Consider the following 20763-nt stretch of genomic DNA (forward strand, 5'->3'; position numbering starts at 1 on the left):
GTCTCTTTTTATTAAATCTGTAACAATACACCTGTACACAAGACTTACCCAACTCTGGCTCCTAACGTCAAAAACAGGACTTGAAATAAGTCACGAAGGGAACAAGAAAAGCCAGTTTCTCTTATTGTTGTTACCATAGCTACGGCTTGTTCCAGCATGCATCTGACGGGAGGCAAATCGCTCTCTTAAAACTTTGTCACAATAACAAAACCAAAATCATTCACACCCATACATGTTTTTGTTTTGTCACCCTGACATTTTTGTCTTGTTTGAGTGACTTTGAGGAGCTTTAAAAAGTCTTAGGTAAGAACGTTTTGGGAGTCTGTTTTGGACCCGAGGATCTTCTGCCTGTCACGGCAGAGAGGATTTACTGGATGAAAATGGTAAACATGTGGCTGCTCCAAGTTAAACATGATATTGATTTTCGCTTGAGGGTAAGAGTCCCCTTATTACTTATGTGTCACTCGAGTCGGCGTGGATTAAAACGAGAGATAATGAAGGTTTTTGTGTGACCTTTTAAGTATATTATGTAAGGAAAGCTCTCTGCTGTATGTTGGCTGACCTTTAAAAAAAGCATTAAAAGATGAAATAAACTTTTAATCAGCTGAACATACAGTGCCTTGCAAAGTATGAATACCCTTGTAAATTTCTTCATACTTCTTTTCGATGTAATATTTCAGACTAACACATTATGAAGTAACTATTAAAGAACCTGGTTTTCCAATCTTTATACAAACAAAAATCTAGTAGCCATCTAGTATCCTTCTTTCCAAAGAAGCTTAAGGTTGAGTTTGGTTTGATTGGGGACAAAAAATGCAGCTTTTGTTACATTTTCACAATGCTCTGTGTCAGAACAACTGTTCCCCTCCTCGCCTGTGGTGGCGCTGCACCAAGAACCAGTGAATGAAACAACACAAAAACCTCTGAAGAAGACACAAAGTGCAGCTTTTCCCCCCAAACTCTACATTTGGGTGCATAAAGAGATGTAGATTCACAGAAACGTTCCAAAAGTGTCGAATTTATAAAAGGAAAATTAATAACAATAAAAGACTGTACAAATTAGAGCATAAAATACTGTGGCTTTATTAGAAATGTAAACAAAAATGGCATCAGATTCTGTTGCTAGAAAGGCTAGTTGCTAAACCGTTTCCTCCTTTTGGTGCTTCTTCCACTGGCAGATTATTTCATTTATAACATGTTAGAAATGGCTTTTTATAAGTGAAATGGTCTCCCAGTTGAATTAGTATTTTTTAAACCAATATTAACTTATTGACTTGAAAGACACTCCTGTTTCTTGCTGAAAAGTTACTTGAAAGCTACTTTTGTCTTATTTCAAGTGTACTGAGATATTTGTGCTAGAAACTAGATTTTGTTTTGGTTTATCAAAAGCTGCTAAATGCAAATGCAGGAATTGCTTTTCGATGATTATCTGAAGAACATTTAAAAACCATGATATACTTTCCTTTCACTTCAGCCCTGTGCTACTCTTTGTTGCTATAATTACATTATAATTTTGTGGTTTCAATATGACAAAGTGGTAAGTAAAGGGTATAAATAGTTTTGCAAATTATTGTAAACAAATGTCCCTGATTAGAAATTTTAACCACAGCTATTATTCTTTTTTAAATCACTGATTTGTTAATAAATCACTTACGCAGTTATTCACACACCAAATATTAGCTAATATTACGTCTATTTTAAGCTGCAAAGCACAGAGAGAATTTTTAATCACCCTTCCTGCAGAGGGGATGTTCAGATTGCTGACTCAGCGGATCCGTCAGCGCTGTGTAGTTTCGCCGCTCACTAACGTGCGTAGCGTGATTTAAGGGGGGAAACTCTGCAGATCTGGATCTGCTGTGCAGCATCCAGCCCGTCTCCGGCTGCGTTGCTCTCTTTTGTGAGGTTTGGTGCTGACTGGGAGGCAGGCAGGCGGCTTTGAGGTGCTCAGACTGCATCTCTGTCCCTGTGGGGTCGCCGCCATCTGTCTCACACAGGAAGAAAACATTGTGTGGTGTGTGAGCCGTCTGTGCGAATGTATGAGTTAAAAAGCCCTCTGATGTCGCTGCTTGCCCCAGGTGCTAATTAAGACAATTTCACAGAGAAAATCCACACAGGAACAAGTAAAATGTCTTGTTTACAAATGCACATAATGCTTTTTGGTGTTTATCCTAAAGTATTTTTACTCAGTGTTTCAAACAAATGTCTCCCTGTAATTTATTGAGGGCTCTTTTCTCTCCGAGTGTCCAATATTTGAGACCATATGTTTAGTTTGTGCTAAAACCACATATTTACATAAAAAATACTTTTTTTTTCACTGACATACAGAAGCATTTAATTGCCAGAGCTTCGAAATGCTGGAGCTTGTTGTAACGAGAAAGTTTCTCTGTAAAACAAGAAAACTTTCTGGTGTAACAAAATGCAAAAACGAGAAAGTTTCTTGTTATAACAAGACGAGTTTTATATCATGTTATTTTGAGAAAGTTTTGTTATAACGAGAGATTTTCTCATTTTAATGAGAGATAAAAAATTTGCTCCTCTGACGTTTACGACTTGTTACAAAGGCATAAAGCGGATCAGTGCGACACCGTTTTCTCCTTCTGTTTCCTCTACGACGTCTAAAAATCCCAAGACATGTTTTATTGTTACAAACTTTCTTATTTAAAAGAGGTGATATTTTAGTTTTAATGAGATATAAATCTCATATAATGAGTTTTTTAATCTCCTTAGAACAGGAACCAGAAGTTTTTTTTTCTGGTTTAAATGAGATTCTTCTCCTGAATTTATTTCCGAGCTCTTGCAGTTTAACGCTTCAATGAATTCAGGCTAAACATTTTCTGATAAAGGATTAATTAAGGTATTTATATTTGCTGATTGTCAGAAGAATAAAAGGTATTTTTTAATTATTTCTTTCAAGAAATTCAGAAGTTTACTAAACTAAAATTATTAGATGTTTGAACAATTTGGAAAACTTTAGAAAAAGGATCTTTAAATCCAGAACTAAAGGTCCGGTGTCGAGCAACTTTTTAATGTTGCTAGAGATGCTTTAACCACATATTTTCAGTTTTTATCAAATTCTACGGAAAATTTATGAATATAAATCAATTTTATTTGAATAGAACATTTCATCAACAAGGCAGTTCAAAGTGCTTTATATTGTAAAAACAGAAAAACACACAGAAAACCAGTGAACGTTACAGTTTGTGAAGTGCCATCATGTTGGTCTAAACAGGTGGAGTTTAAGTCTAGATTTGTAGAAACTCAGTGTTTCGGCTGTTTTGCAGTTTTCTGGATCTTTGCACCAGATTTGTGGTGCACAGAAGCTGAATGCTGCTTCTATGAAGAAATGAATATCCTCTAAAGAGATTCTCTCGCTCCTTATTCTGGCAGCTATAAATAATTTTAGTGATCCCAACTGACCTGAAACAGGAAAACTTTAGAGTGATTTAATGTTGACCAGTTTCAGCTCCTCCAGGTTTATGGGCCCAGTAAGGAAAGCAGTAAGGAGTGAATTAATTCTTTTCTTCTAAAGCCTCTTAGTAACATGGTGTCTTTGATGTAATGCTGAGAAAGCTGTCGGACTTAAATAATCCCTGCATTAATCTGTGATGAGCCGACCTTTTTGCTGATGTCGGGCCGGTTCAGTCTGAGGCCAGCTGTCTTCATGGGGGGTCGCATCGTTGTGTGCCACCATCTCAGGCATTGCCTTGTCTCAATAGGAAAAGTTTCCCAGATTTGTTCATGTTTGATTGCTCACATCCGTCCGCTTCTGCCTTCGCCTCAGTACTGAACTTTATTATTCAGAGTTTAGAGTTTGACTGAGATCAGCTGTTCCTGGTGCATCATTCAGCCACATTGGCTGCTTCTGAAAGGATTGGAGTTTTTTCTAAGAGAAAAACAGATGGAAGTTGGAGAGCATTCACACCAACACTGTTTAGTCCAATTTAATTTAATTCTAGTTCGTTTGACTAGAATGTCTGGGGAAAAAAAAGGAAAATGTCAATTCTGTTTCACCTAAAAACCTAGATCTCTGTTCAGTTGAAGTGGACTTTGGTGCGATTCCAATGCATATGTGGATCCAAGCAGATCGGAGACCGCTACAGAAGCAGGAAGTCGACTATAGCGCAAATAATTCTGGGTAAATACAACCGAAACAAAAGGAGGCAGTTTTGTGAACAAACTGCTCTCTTCAGAGGTTTTTGATATTTTTTCTTTGGGTTTTTTTTGGTGCAGCGCCACTACAGGTGAGGAGGGGAACAGGTTTTTTCTATTAGACCACAGTGCAATGTGAAAGTGAACTGCTCCAACTGAAAATGTAGCTATTTTTGTCCCCAATTAAACAGAGTCTACCAGACTATCAGATGTGAAACATCCTTAAATATGTGTTTATATAGAGCAGAATTTTCTTGTGACAATAATATGTATTTTTTTGCATCAGGTGCCTCCAACACATCTATATTTCTATTATTGCGCCCTAAGAAGCCGGCCCTCTCTCTCCTCCTCCAGTTCGGTTCAGCGGACCGCGCTCGGCCCAGTTGTTTTCCAGATGGTCTGTGATGATTAGGGAGCTCTTGGAAGGCATCACTCAGCTGAAATGCTCTACAGCTGTGAGCTTGTGGGACTTTATGTTAAAGTGTCCAAAGAGAACTTTGGACTAATGGACAGCTTCCTGAGGCAGATTGTGGCGAATACAATCTCTTAATTTGCCTTTATCCACATTTAAAGAGGCAGCCAACTGGCTTTTTTCCCCCCTGCTCCCCATCTGCTCTGCAGGCAGATGAACCAAACCTCTGATTTCATTCACACCCTCATGAAAACGACTCCTGGAAATATTACAGCCCTCTCATTTTTTTTCACAGGTACAGTGTTACATTGATGCACTGGTTGTTGCCAAGTTTTCAATTTAGCAGCAGCAGTGGAGGGATTAATATCATTCCCCTCTGGTGCTGAGGTTCGTGTTTGTTCACTCTCTGCTGTCTCCTTGCAATCACCTGCTCTCCCCTTGCACTCCTCAAAAGTCCCACAGCGGTCACTTTCATGCTGTTTCTTTTCATAAGGTTTTAAATCTGCTCACAGTTCTCATCTAGATTTTATGAGCTTAGTGACAGTCTTGGTTACATTCATTGCCTTGCAAAGGGAGAGAACTTTTCCACATTTTGTCTTTCTAATCCCACCATAAACTTTGGAGTGCTTCATTGGGATTTTGCATGTTTGGGTGGTAAAACAAAACAAAGGGGAGCATAACTGTGGGGTTGAATGCAATTTAATCTCAGCATTAGAACAGTTGTTTTGTGAAAGCCTCAGAGCTTTCTTAGAAAATGTAAGTTTATTATGAGGTTTAAAGGGGATCTGTTATTTAAATTTTTTGTACTTCCATTTAGGTCTCTACTACTTAAAAAAAAAAACAGCTCAAGTGCATAGAAAACCCCCAGGTGTTTTTTGGTAAGTTATTTGGCATCTGGAAAATTAGCTGTTTAAAAATCCTTCCGGATGTAAAGTTACAAATCAGCAGGCAATGCTTGTCACCTAGCAACCCAAGCTAAGTTCCAGCAGATTTGGTCAGCTGGTTTATCTGCTGTATGTGCTGTACAATGGCTGCTGGAAAAGACAAGTATTTTGTTGTTGACTTACCATCCAGAAACCACTTTCTGAATTCCTGTTAGTTGTGCAGGAGGCTCTACTAATGCTTTTCAAATATTTACGATTGTACAATTCGGCATCTATTTGCAGCCATTTTCACCTGCGAACGTAAACGTTGAGTTGGGGGCCGTGGCCAGCAGCAGCTTATTTGAATTTAAAGAGACAGAGGGTATAAAAACGGTTTGTTTGGAAAAGGACCTAAAAATAAAATCTCATTATCTAAGAATGATTTTATGCAAAAACATGTTGTGAACATGTTTTGTGTAGCCATAGACCTATCCTAACCTGCAGCCATTGTATAGCACATACAGTTGTAAAACCAGCTGACCAAACGTCTTGGAGCTCAGATTGGGTTGCTAGGCAACGGGCAGAACTCAGCTTAGGTTGCTAGGCAACGGGGTGGGCTTGGCTGGGGTTGCTACAAATCAGTGTGTGCTGATTGTGACGTTACATTTGGAAGATTTTAGAAACGGCAAATTTTATAGACACACAAACCCCCCCCCCCAAAAAAAAGAAAACCCACTAATTGATTGCCAAGAAACACTTTGGGTTGTTTTTAGAAGTGGTAGAGCCACAAACAGAAGTACATGGAAGTACAAACACATGCAAAATGTGAATTTTGCATGTTTTCTTAAAGGCTGAGTAATTGCCACAATTTAGAAATTTTGCATCAAATGCATTCAAACTTTCTATGCATACATTTAGATATGAAGTCACAATCAGCTGATGATCAGAAGACCTTACTCTGAGAAAACGTACTCAAGAAAGGAAGATCTGCTCTGGTTTTCTGCTCAGTCTATCACAGTTGCTTTCTGACCTTTAGAAGTCATTCATATAACCATTAGAACTCGATGAGGAGCCTCTAAAGTCGCTCCCAGTAGCCACCAACACAAAGTCAAAGTGCTTTTTCAACCTTATCAAACCTCTTGTATGCTGTTTTAGTGTTGCGCCTGTAGTAAGCTGAGTGCTGCTGCTTGAAGGGGCGCTTTGCAGATATAAATGGTAACCCAGGTCATCTTGACTTGTCAAACAACCCCGACTCCCGAAAGAGACGAGAAACATTTAGAGCCTACTGGAATACAGAAAAACAGCATCATGTTTTATTGAACATCTTGTGTACATAAATAATTTTTATTCTTCATTGGATGTAACAGCAATACTGAGCATATAGAGCTGTAGTTTCACAGATGACTTGTTGGAAAATCCTCTCCCACACTCTGTCCTCTGATGCTCTTGCTTAAACAAATATTTGAACTCAGTCTCTATTTAAATAGCGTGCTGTGATTGGCTTTATCTAATGTCATCACTGGAGTTACCACACAAGGAATGCACCATAGTTTGATGAAACTTCAGATGTTTCAGGACTGCAAAAACTAAAAGTTTGCAAAAGTCCGGAACAAATGCTGTAGAAGTTTGTGTTTTCACATCCTGCTCTCACACTCTGTGAAAAGATTTCATAAACCATCTGCAATCTGCTTGTTGCATTGTTTACATTGAGTCCAATGTGGACTTAATTTGTATACTTAGTTTCCTTATTCCCGATTACTTCAATTCAACCAAAATTCAACACTTTGATCCTTTTCTGAAATTAAAATTAACCTTTAATAAGCACAGTATTTAATCTAACACAGTATATTTTCTAATAAATGCTCCCATCTCCCTTACACAATTAGTTGTAATGGCTTTTGCTAAATACTATTTTTATCCTAATGCATATTAATTTGACAAAAACAAGACAATGATATATTAGGTTGGTGATTCACTCTTTGATGATGAAACGATTAATGGTGATTAATCGTGACTAATTGATGTCAGAAAAAGCCCAATTGTTGAAAGAACAACACAGTTAGAGCAGAAATTAAGCCAAAACTGTACAAAGTGACATATATTGGGCCACATTTCTCAACATGTTACAACTTCAGCAGAATTTACAATGTCCAAATCAACACAAGAAATATGCACAAATGCAGATCCAGACATTGAAAAACAAACATGAAACAATGAATCTGATTAATCATGATTGCTTAATTAAAAAAAAAAAAAAAAAAGAAATAAAGGCTTGCAAAAAGTCTGGAACGAATGATGTGGGCACTTTTTGTGCTCTCACATTCTGTGAAAAGATTTTATAAACACTTTTCAGCCTGCTTGTTGCATTGTTTACAATGAGTCCATTGACTTTTTTCATTTGTTTACTGCAGCTTATAAAAGTGCATTATTAAGGAGACAAAAACCAAAGATTAAAGGAATGTTAGGTTTATTCCAGCTAACCATGGTTGTAGTCTATCATCAAACATTTGGCTCAGAGAAACCCATCTGTCCCGCTCAACAGGACCTGGTTTTTTTAGTTTCACTTAGAGGACGTGTGTGAGATGAGACCAGAGTGCGCAGAGCTGACAGAGGCTTCATAACTGCAGTAATGACTTCACCTCCCAGTGATCCATCAGTCTAATCAGCTGTCGGCCTTCTGTAGTGCGTTTCTGCTGGAAGTCAAGGGTCTGGTTTAAATATCAGCTCCACTTACTCCAGGATAAATACAGCCTTCCCACGTTCCTGCTGTAATTCACAAATTGATGCGTGCGGGTAATCCCCCTTCTGCCCCTCTGAGTGAGAGGAAGCCCAGTGTTTCTGACTGTAATACCTCTGCTGGTGGTTCAGATAAATACACCCTCACTTTGCACCACTACGTTGTAATTGGTGTGTTTTTGTTCGCCTCTGTGCTGCTCGGGTAAAACTCCACTGCTACACTTCACAACTCCTCTACGATGACGTCTGAGGACTGGGAAATATGTTCCTTATTAAGTTTGGGAATTCAAAAGTATATCACTCACAATTGCAGACAGATGTGTCATATATAATTATACGCTAGAGTTGCAATAGCCAGATGAATTATGGATTAGATTATTGACCATTTAAAGTGTGGATATGCATTTTTTAAAATGGAAAATACAGACGTGTTTTGCTTGTTTTGCTTAAATCTAATGTAATTTTATGTTATTTCTCTAGATAATTTGGTGTTTATTTAACACATTAAACAAACATTAAGCTGTGTTGCATTATTAATTAGCATTCAAAGTGTGATTTGGAACTACAGCCTCATTAAACGAGCTAAAACCGCATACATTAACGAGCTGGTGCGGTATCTTTTGATGAATGTTTAGAGAGCATCTTTTTGCTGCATGTCATCCCCTCAGATGTTTAATCCACAATTAAAGCCATATTTTTAGTGGGAATTTGTTTTTAAAGCCTAAAGATTCACTGTTACCGACTCCCATGTTTTCAGTCCAAGTTGTTGTTGTTTTTTCAAACTTATTTGATAAAAGTTGGACGTAATTCGTCTGAAAATCTGAAAGCGTTTCACCTAAATGTTCCTGTGTTTTGATCTGGATGAAATCTTTGGTCTCATTAGGTTTATTTTATTGCCTCCCTCTCCTTGTGAATTCGTTGTTTATTTATGAAGGAGGAGGACTCATTAGTCATTCACTGTGAAAACCTAAATTTGTGTAAATTTACTAGCAACTACTGCACTTTTAAATCTGCTTTACTGTCAAGAGTAAATTATCTTTACCTCCAAGCAAAGGGTGTAATTTGTGAAAATATATTTACATATATTTTAAGAAACATAAGCTTCAGGAAGCTTAAACAGCGGTTTAAGCTATTTATATTGATTTTAGAAGTGCTTTCAGAAGAATAGGAAATTGTAATAATTTTATTTCCTATGTCCTATTATATTTCCTATTATGTCGGATAATGAACTATAATTTAATGGCAAATGTTGCCATTATATATGTGAAATCCCTGGACAGTGTTTGATGATTTAACAGGAAACATTTATGCATCCGTTTTAAGATTTAACACCAGAGAGTGTTGTCAGCACTGTTCCCAACTCCACAGCAAGGAAAGCAGCTATTGGCTGTCCTAAGAGCTGCTAGATGAATTTGCATATTTGGTCACATGAGATCTGGGCAGTAGAAGACGGAAATCTCAACATTGGCATGACAAAAAAATTATTTAAAATACTCTAAATATGCCTAGATATAAACTTTATGAAATAAGTAAATCTTTTTTTTATTAAGTCACTAAATGTAGCGGAAATTTACTAAATTGGTAACAGTGGTTGTCAAGGCAACAGGGTAACGTTTGCTGATAGGAAAACAATTTGATTTTTAAAAATTCACCAGGTGATTTCTTGCTTCATCTCCTTTAATAAATTTGAATTATGAATGCTAGATTGTAGCTACTATAACAGATTGTTGAAGCCAATAATGTTTCCTCCCATGTTTGGAAATGACTTGAATGTTAATATTGTTCCAAGTTTGTAGCTGGAGATCAGTGGGTTTCTCTTCTGCTTAATTAGGCATGAAACTCGGGCTGCTGGCCTGTGATTATGGATGCCTGTGCACATAAAGTAAGCTAAGGAGAGAGTCAGCTGTGGCTCCAAAGCAGCGTTTCGTCAAACTGCAAACAGCCGCTGAGCTCAGATTCTGTTGTTTGTGTTGGTTGCAGTAAACAGCTGCTGCTCCAGTCAGGCCCACAGTGGCTCCGATTGGCTCATATACTCCTTTCATGAACCAGATATCTGCCATCGTAACACTCTGGAGAGCATTGTTAGACTGAATTAAATGGTACTTTTAGCCAAAATGCTAAACTTTGGAACCTTTTGAGATGAAAATCAACATTTTAGGAGGTGAGGAAACTTAGTAGCACAAGCTATGCAGTATATTTTCTTATAAAAGCATCCCACCTCCTTTTTTAAATACTGTTTCAATTTTATAAACTTGTAATATTTATATGCATATTATTTTGACAAATTGAGACAATAATATATATTAGAGCTGAAAAGATTAATTGTGATTAATTGGGTATATACAGATGCCAATTACTGTAAGAACAATACAACCAGAGCGGTAATAAAGTCAAAACTGTACAAATAATTTGAATTTTGCATCTAAGATTGAAATAAAACCTTTGTCTATGAATACGTTCTACCTCAAAGGTGTCCAAAGTGTGGCCCAGGGCCATTCCTGGTCCTTAAAATGGTTTTCTTCAGAAACTGTTTCTTCGAAACTGCAGAATGTGCCAATATTCTAACCGATTAATTGATAAATTGTCAGAATAATTGATTACTAAAATAATTGTTAGCTGCAGCCCTGATATATGTAATGTAAAACTATGTTTCAGGACAGTTGAAGGTGCATGTGTGTGCATGTGTGTTCGTGTGTGTGTGTGTGTGTGTGTGCGCGTGGGTGCGTGTGTGTGTGTGTGGGTGTGTGTGTGTGTGTGTGTGTGTGTGTATGCGCGCGTGTGTGTGTGGGGGGTGAGGGGGGTGCATGCTACTGTGCCTCAGTTGCTGCCATTAGTTAAGGATGAATTATTGGCACAAATGTTAAAAACATGCAGCCTGTAAGTTTGAAACTTGTTTCAGATTGTTGCTGTGCTCTGCAGACTTCTGCCCAGATCCCTCTTGAAAATGAGATCTGGATCTCAATGGGGTTTACCTGGTTAAATAAAGGGAATTAAAAATAAAATAAAAAAAAAAAACAACTTGATGACAGTCCTGGTTCATATTTCGCCTCATAAAGTCGCTCTTTGTTTGGTATGTTGACTTTTTGGCCTTTTTCTGTGTACATAATGACATAATTTAGTGGATTTTTAAAGGCTGGGACGCGGTGCCTTTCAAACGTTTAGCAGACCAGACGGTTTTTACTTCCTCATTTTTCTTCGTGATCCCAGATCATGTTCGGTTGTGTTCATTTTTTGTGTAACCTTTGACTCAAACAGCCACAATAAAGCCTCTGTCAGCAGGAGGATGTACAATTTTAAAGTAAACCTCAAAGCCGCACCAGTTTAAACATAATTTTAATAATGCAATTATATTGAAGTGCTGTGTATTCAGACTGATTGTCGAGATAAAACTTGCAGCACAGCCAGTGGTTTTTTAAGCTTATACGTCTGTTTGCTTGATTGCATTGTGTTGGTTTGCACAAACCTTTGCATCCAAAGGCTTTTGTGTAATTATGTAACTTTGGTTTTCAAGATTTTCTCCTTGTGTTGAAATGCCGTTGCTTTTTAACACAGCTTGCATTGCAGAGTCTTCTTTTTACTATTCTGTTTTGTTTCATCCAACACTTATGTTTTATGCAGTCTCGTCCTCTTTCCTTACTTTTAAATTCAGTGTTTATCTTTTGTCTATAAAATAGAATACGGGCTTTAGAGAAAAAAAATCCTTGAAGTGGATCCCAAGTGCTACCTTACTTATCAATTATTAAGCTTAATTAAAAAGCATTAGAAATCACTCGCCATTCTTTTGGGAGACATTTGACATTCTTTTCATGTTCTGTTTTTGTTTCAGTTGAATTTTACCTTTTTTCCCCACATTTTCTAGGGAACATTGATGTGTTTGACATAAAAATACACTGAAGACGTTTTTATGGTGTTTAAAGTTGCGTGTTGTTTGCATATAGGTTGTATATGGAAACTTTTATTCCCTGCTCCCGCATGGGATCAGCTTTTCTGTTGTTTTTTATCAGCATTTTTATATAGATGCAGATAAGAAGAATTCAGGTCAGACTGAAGAGCAGTTCAGAAAGGATTTTTTTAACCTTTACCAATCATTACAACAACCCCAGACTCCCTCTGATATACTATAAAGTAAAAGGGTTAATGTTAAGTTTATGGTGGATATTTTTGTGTGTGAACTTTGCTTTAAACAAAGAACCCTTTTTATCTCTTTTGTCACAGTAAATGTGCCTTTTCTACAGATTTTAGATTATTATTCAGGTCTAAATTCGTTATATTTTTCTTTAATTTCACAGCCTCTGTTTAAAAGCGATTAGACTTTTCCTAATTTACAATACATATGTTTTTTGTTTTTCAGTTTGGCCTGCTGGTTCTGATTATTTTCCCCATTTTTACCCATTTTTATATACATTTTGTTTACATTTAGACAATTAACACGTAATTATATGTGGAAAACATTTTGAAATGATTTAGCATAGACTCATTTCTTTTCATCCCAAAAGCCTGACCTTAATTCAGAGCAGTGGCGTCCCCAAAGGGGGGACCAGCGGGGGCACCGGCCCCCAGAGAAAATTATGTTTGAGTCATAAAGAGAAGAAATGTCTTTAATCAAGACAAACCTGTAAAACTCACTAAATAAAATGTAAATACATGCTTAATGTTGATGTGTTTACACATAGATGATGATGGGACATTTTATTTCTGGTACATTTAATGAGTAAGAAGAAAAACTTAATTTTTAGTATTTTATTAACTGATCACCGATGAAGGGATTATTTGTCAAATTATTGGTCCAGCTTTTATTGCTCATCTATACATGTTTCATTGTGACGCTGACTCTAATTCCTGAAGATGTTTTGTTTTGCAGCTGTCGAAGAATTAATCTATCATTATTGTACAAAAGCTCCATGTTGACATGACTTGTGGCACTTTTTAACTTCATAACATTAAAGAGGAGCTACCTGTCGATGCAGAAAACTTTTATTGTTTAACAAAAAAGAAGAAGAAGCAGCAGCAGCAGCAAAAGGATTTAGTGGGAAAGTCTACCTCATGATGTGTTGAAAGGTTGAGCCAGCTCTTCAGCTCACTGGTGAAAAAAGAAACACTAGACTTGATAGACAGCTCTGGATTTTAGAGGCAGAAAGCCCTAAAGTCCTAAAGCTGTTCGGTTTTAACTCGCTGGCAGCTTGGCAGTGAGTCCTTTATCTTGATGCACGTTGAAAAATGACAAGCAGTAATTCAGAGGCTTCTTCTCATATCTCCAGATAACTAATTGGTGGCACTGACTCTTTTCTGTAATTGTTTTGTTACTTTCTTGAACAGTAATAAAGATCCAGCAGTGTTAAAGACTGCTGCATGTTTCACCAGGTTTTAATAGGTTGGCAATATTATTTTCCTTCAAACTTTGCACTTGTGCTGACTCCAACCTCTGTTCAGCAGTAGTATGAAGTGTAAAATTAAAGTTTCCATCACTTGTCACCAAAAGATGATGGGTTTAGTGACCCTGCTGGACCCTGGAGCAGATAAAATCAGTATTGAGTCAGGCGTTTAGAAGCAATCATTGTCTCTGTGGCTGTTTTATTTTCCTACAGCTCGGCCTTTTTTAGAATGAGTTTCACATCTCTGTGGAGAGATAAAAAGATGCTTTGATCTTTATTATTTTGAGGTTTCCTTATTTGATTGAAGTTATTTTGGAAAGTTACCCAGGGGGTTCTTGTTTGATCAAGGTTTAGTCTGGATGGTTATCTAATTGAGCTTTTAAAAGCTTTGTCTTGTTGTTTTTTATCTGAATAATCCCATGCAGTGCTTCTTTGAGCATTACAATTACTCTTATGTGATTATGCAAAGGAGGAAAAGAACCCTGAAGGGTTTTGTTAGGAGTCTATGGATTTTATTAATATGCTACTTACATGGTCATTAGTGCTGCGTCTAATGATTATTTAGTATTTGATTAATCTAACAATTAGTCTGACGATTAATCATATAAAAACGATTAATCAGAGAAAAAATTGACACTTTCTACAGAGTTTTCATTTGCCACCTAAACCATTTTCATACAATATTAGAAATACATTAAAATGTGCAAATAAACAAATAATTCAGTCCATTTCTAATGAAACTAAACATTACCTAAAATGCAATAACATATTGTTCCTTTAGTATCAACTAATCAACTTGCAAAACTTATAAAAATACACTTATATTGCCATTAACGCTGCAACTTTCAGTTATTATAGTAATAGATTAATCGATTGATTTTTCAATAAAACGATTAATCAACTAATCGTATAAAAACTTTGGCACTTTTTGCACAATTTTTATTTGACTAAGCCTTTCCTATAGAATATTAGAAATAGATTACATTAATAATTGTTAGTTGCAGCCCTAATGACTGGTAAACTGAAACTTTACCACTTGAGGAGTTTTGGGTAAAACATATTTACAAACCAACGTGTTTTATCTGAAATACAAAATGTACATATTTTTTGTACAGTTTTGGCTCAATTGTTGCTTTGAATATGTTTATTTTTTAAATAAATTGCCTTTCTTTGAATCTAAATACTCCAGTTGATGATTAATCAACAATTATTTTAACAATGGATTAATTGTGACTAATCCGATTAATCGTTTCAGCCATATTTGTCAAAAAAATACCTAATATTTTTCTAAAACCAGCCATAAATCACTGGAAGCTTTTCGTATTTTCCTCACTTGGATTCATTCACTCAATGCTGTAGATCTGTGCAGAAGAAACTGGTAGCTGACAGAAAAATAGGCCTTTTTGCACTTGAGGGTTGTGTTTATTTGTTAGACTTCTTCTCCAAACCAAGATGCGCCTTGAACAGAGAAACATCTGCGCTAAAGAAGCACATTTCTTTGTTATTGCCATGATGAATATGCTCTGAAATTGCACAGATCTCCAATCATGTGGAGTTAATTGTGTTTGCCTACAAGCACTTTGAGATTGGCTCCAGATGTCAGTTTGCACGCTGTTTGACTTTTGCAAAGGTTGTTGCACTTTTAACCCTACAGAGGGCGCCAAAGTTTCACAACCTTTCTGGGTATCCCTGTTTTGTAAAATTTAGCTTTATGTTGGATCTGAACAGTCTGTCTCTGTATTTATCCATCTGAAACTGTAACATTGATGTTAGAAAATATTTCTTTTAGGTTTTGAATTAGAATATTCTCTACCACTATAATTAAATCAGCAAAAAGGTGCATTAAAATCTTAAATTACATCTTTTTTCTCTCTCGTTTTATTGAATTTATGCCATCGAATAGTTTAATGATCTGCCTCAGAAAAGTGTAGCACATTATTGCTGCCAGTAGAGGGCAGTGTTGGATTTTGGCCACAACATGAAGAGTTTCTGAGTGTTGCTGAGATCTTCACCAATATAAGGAGAAGAAACGCTACAACATATTTGCTGTTTCCTTTTGCCTCTTCAAGCTTTTTTCCCCGCTCTGCCTCTTCAGTAAATACAGCTAAGTGGCTTTTAAGAACATGGATTACTTAAAAAATAAAAAGCTGTGGTCTGCCTGGAGTAGGAGGCTTAATGGGGCCGTTTCTGATGTTCTAACAAGAAAGTTGTTCAACAAGGAACATTTTAATGCGTTCTTGTGTTTTAATTTCATTATCTTGTTCACTTTTATTTGGTGTGTTGTGTAGCTTGGTGTCATTTCTCCCTCCCTTGGCTCAGACATATGAATGGGAATTTTCATTCAAGTTTTATCTTCTCTCTTTCTCTTTGTTTTTTAAGTTATTTTCCTGAGTTTTTAGATATTTCCTTCATGATCCCATGCAGCTGTTGGAGAGTAAACTGTAAACCAGAGGGACCTGCAGCCTACAGACTTCAAATCTGTCAAGGTCACAGAGATTGTTTAAACGTTCAGGAAACAATACACTCCTTCTGTAGTTAATATGAAAGCTGCACATGCCTGTTCAGGAGGAGGTGTGTTGAGATCAACCCAACAGGATTAGCTTATTGTGCTTTTACTCTAAACTCTAAAGTTTTCAGTAATGCAGCTGCACCTATAAAAATACAAGTGGGTGACCTGGGAGGAGACGCTCCCTAAATCAGATCACAATGTGGTTTTCCTTTGAATTCGCCTCTTTTTGGGCAAGTTAGTAAATAAGAGAAAACAATACAGACATTTAAGAAGATCTTTAAGTTTTACTGTTATTTTTTAGTGGCCTGAAACGATTAATCACATTAATTGTGATTAATCGTCAACTAATTTAGTAATCGATTGATCATTAACCGAATTATGAAGACTAAAAAAAAAAGCAATTTGCTGAAACATAAACACACTCAAAGAAGTAATTAAGCTAAAACTAGAAAGAAATGTAAACATAGTGCTTTAAATATTAACAAAACAAACTTTGTCAATAAATATGTTCATAGTTTTAACTTCACTTGATTCACATTTTGTATCAATCACCTTTTCGTGTCCAATTATTAACTGGTTAAGTCAAAAATAATCAACAGATCAGCTCTGCTCTTTATTGATGTTAAGACAAGCAGAAAGATGTCGATGTTAGGAGAATTTATTTAGCACCAGATTCACACTTTGCTACAAATTACCAAGCTTTCACTAAAGGAATGCTATAATATTTTATTTTAGAGTATACAATGTTTATTTTCTTTATTAAAAAAGGAACTGACATGTTTATTTGAATTTTTATGTATGTCTTGTGTTTAAAAAGGCTTAAATGAAAAACCTGCAGAATGTGACAATATTTTATCTGATTAATCGATTAATCAGAATAATCAATATATTAATAACTAAAATAGTTGTAGTTGTTAAGCCTAATTTTTTACTTATTTACCAACATATATAAGTTATTTCTATGTAATAATAAGTACCAGATTTAACAAAAATCATTCAGTCCAACTACATAAATATTTACATGAATGTTTTGCATTATTGTTATATTTTTTCACATCTCTGTTTGCTCTAATTATAATCTCTAGCTCTGCAATTCCTGAGAAAAACAAGATAAGGAATATAAACTATGGGGGCGTTTACTGTCACATCACAGACTTTAGTGGAAAAAAATCATATGTTGTTGGTTTTTTATCCCAAAACCCAGCAAGTTTTTCCTAATAAAGCCTCTTAGTTCATATCAATTCAACCAACTGGTCAAGTACAGACCTTAGATACCAGAAATGAAGTGCAGCACATGGCAGTTGCAACATAATAATCTTCTAATCACTGCATGAGGGAGTTGTTATTGTAAATGGTTTGCATTGATTTTGTGATGAGAAAGAGTCACAACCCCAGATGACCGTCCCGCCCATTGGCTGCCCTGGGTTTGTTTACCATGCCTTTACGCTGCTCTCCTGTTTGGAGTGCTATTGATTGTCCCTGTTTCAGCCATGGATTAACAGGGTTTTGTCAAATCAATATGAAATCAGGAAGTGGAACAGGAAAATGAGATAACGTTTCACCATTTTCCCCAAGCACTTTATGTAATGAAAGCTGAAGAGTGAGGCTACAAAAGGAAGACGAGAGCACATAAAGTTGACGGATGGCCTGTCTGTTTGGATTTGTGAAGGTAAAAACTGATGTCTTCAACATCCTACTGAGTAATACCTAATAGACTTCCCTAGAAGCTCTGAAAGTGGCATTTTATTGCTGCTTTCCAAAGGTCTCCAGAGGTTTTCTTTGAGATTGACTGATTTTCACTCCTTTTTTCTCCATAGACTGTTGTTAAAAAGGCTAAATCTGTTTGCTTTTTTGCATCTTCAAGAAGTTTTTTAACAGCAATCAGTGTTTTTCCACCTAAAATGGGGGAAAGAGCTGTTACCCAAAAAGGTTGCTTCTTTCCCCTAATCTACTTTACAACCTCTTAAAGACAATCATTAAAGTTTTAACCTTGGCACTTTTTGTTCTCGGGGCTTTCTCTTATCCAGTTTTATTTATTTATTTATTTATTTTAGATTAACTACTTAACTACGCACCTCTGAAAAGGAACTAGAACAAAAACCTGAGTAGGAAATGGATAAAACATATATATAAAAAAAATAACCTTGACTTTGTTAGCATGTCCAGAGCTAATGCTAAGAAATGTTTCGAAAATCAAAAATATAATGAAAATAGCAGAACATAGACTTTTGTAGGGCTACAACCAATCAATATTTTAGTAATTGACGATTAATTGATTAATCTGATTTTTAAAAATGGGCATATTCTGCAGATTTTTTTTATTTAACCGTATAAGCCTTTTGTACAATATTAGAAAGATGCCAAAAGGCTAAATAATTACTTGAGCATAGCATTTGTTTAGTGCATATGAACAAGGAGAAGATAAAACTAAGTTAGTTGTTTACAGACAGATGTTATCTTAAATCCAAATTGTGTACATATTTTGTATAGTTTTGGCTTAATTTCTGCTCTGAATATATATTTTTTCTCCACTAAGTGGCTTTTTTGAGTCTGTATAATCCAGTTTAGGATTAATCAATTACTGAATTATTTTGATAAGCGATTAATCACGACTAATCCGATTAATCGTTTCTGCTTTAGACTTTTATGCACTTCTGCTTATCTGAATTTGCTTTTATACAACAGCTAACATGACTTATACTGCAGTATCTTATTTGCTGATGCAATTTCAAGAGCCTGCACTGAACTGAGTTGGATCAAAGTAAACAAAAAAACTGCAGAAAAAGGATGAAGATGATATAAAATGACAAATTTCACATGGAGTATAACCATAAAGTTATCACTATTTGACTCACCATCCCCAGTAGAAAATTACTGAACACAGTCTTGCACTCTCCTGGGTAACATGTTTAGATGTGTTGGCTGGAAATTGGAGAACACATGACTCGCTGTGAATGTGGAGCAATCGTATTCTGCATCAGCGTGCTTTTCAAGTCTGCTCCTGCTCTCCTGTGTGCTCTGAATGTGCTGACTTGGATTAGGACTGCTGATGACACAGCATTCAAGTTGACGTGTTCAAGCTGCAACCCATCTATTCTTTCGGGATCCGGCATGTAATGTACCATGACGTCTGATTTGTCTGTCTCTGTCTGTTTGCATGCTGGTTTTTATCTCTTCCTGGTTTAGTGTCTGTTCAGAACTTCTGGCTTAACTAAAGCTTTATCACTAACTGGCGTTTTGCGCTGCTGCTTTTGTTTTGCATGCGTGAGACAAAGGGTGTTAACAATACCAACTCTCATGTATAATGAGAAATAAGCCTTCAGAATACATTCTGTTATCTTGTTTGGTGTTACTGAAGAAATTTCCACCTATTACTGTAGGATTTGTTGACGAGAAACTGTTTTCCACATTTTGCCTCATTATAACCACAAACATCAATGTGTTGTGTTGGGGCTTTATGTAATTGGCCAAAACAAAATGGTGAAGTGGAAAATGATACATGATTTTCTTCTTCTTTTTATTTTGCAAATAGAAATCTTAAAAGTGTGGCATGTGTTTTTAATTAAAGTTCCTGGAGTCAGAATTATTATTTTTTACTGCCAAAACAGGTGCTTTTTTTAGTGTATGCTTGCTGGCTGTGCAGACTAGGAGATAGAGATGAAACGATTAATCAATTATTAGGAGTATGCAGACTAACCCCCGTTGTTTTTTGAAAGAATAACATACTGAGACCAGTAATTATAAAAATGTACCAAAAAATACACATTTTGTATTTAAGATAAATAAAAAAATGTTTTGTCTTTGAATATGTTTTACCCAGAACTCTTCAAGTGGCAGTTTTAGATTCACCTGGTCAAAATTATTTAAAACAAAACCCTCACATTTGTCGTTGCTGTTGAACTATTAATTTATTAATTATTATTGTTATGTCAAGCAGAAAAGGATGAGCTTTTCTCATGTTGAAGTGTTTTTTAGCTACAGATGCCTCCTTTGCTAACCACATATACTCTAAATAAATGTCATGTTATTGCATTTTAGGCAATAAAACATTTATTATGTTATTTTAAAAAATGAATTGAATTATTTGCATTTTTATGGGTTTTTAATATTATGCAAAATAGGCTCAAGTGAAAAATCTGCAGAATGTTCCAATTTTCTTTATCTCATTACTCGATTAATCGTCCCAAATTATGGATAGATAAATGGATTTCTAAAAGAATAGTTAGCTGCAGCCTTACTTGGAGCCTTTTTAGCTTTATAAGCCATCATCAGCCCAATCAAATTGTATAGAGAGCTCCTTTGTACACCAGTTTTCAAGTCCTACCATAGATTATTAATTTTATTTAGGTCTTGAAGCTCAGAGAACCTACTTTCTATTGGTCCATTTCATAAAATACGAATAAAATACAATGAATTTTGTGGTTGAATTGCGGTTCTTCCTCCTATATTTACATTGACTTCCATCCCCTCTGAGCCTGTTACTGTTTGACAGTCTTGGCCTCTCACTGCTGCAGCTGACCCAGTTCTGTTGGTCATCTTCTCTGTAATCAGTTGCATAAAGTGAGTAAATGCAGTCTGCAGCTATCTCTGACTGGAGACAGCAGGAACTGGAGCTCAGCAGATCCTGCATCACTTTTCATTACGTGGCCAGTTAAAATCTCTCCATTTCTCTGCTAATTTGGGAAGCGAGTCAGTTTCATTTGTGCGGCGGTTCCTGGAGTT

The 20763-nt window shown here is 36.1% G+C and overlaps 1 protein-coding gene across 10 annotated transcripts in view; it reads left to right on the forward strand.

Moving 5' to 3' along the window:
- LOC103466386 (pleckstrin homology domain-containing family A member 5-like) overlaps positions 1 to 20763 on the forward strand; it is a 116058-nt gene that overhangs the window by 18244 nt on the left and 77051 nt on the right. The window contains exon 1 of one of the 10 annotated variants that reach the window (XM_008411922.1): positions 19054 to 19154. The exons of the other annotated variants lie outside the window; for them this stretch is intronic. The gene's annotated coding sequence lies outside the window, so the exon portion shown is untranslated. Of the gene's footprint in view, positions 1 to 19053; positions 19155 to 20763 lie in introns of those variants that run through there. 10 annotated transcript variants of the gene reach the window in all.

The sequence above is a fragment of the Poecilia reticulata genome, linkage group LG6, assembly GCF_000633615.1.
Source record: "Poecilia reticulata strain Guanapo linkage group LG6, Guppy_female_1.0+MT, whole genome shotgun sequence".
NCBI classification, from domain to species: Eukaryota; Metazoa; Chordata; class Actinopteri; order Cyprinodontiformes; family Poeciliidae; genus Poecilia; species Poecilia reticulata.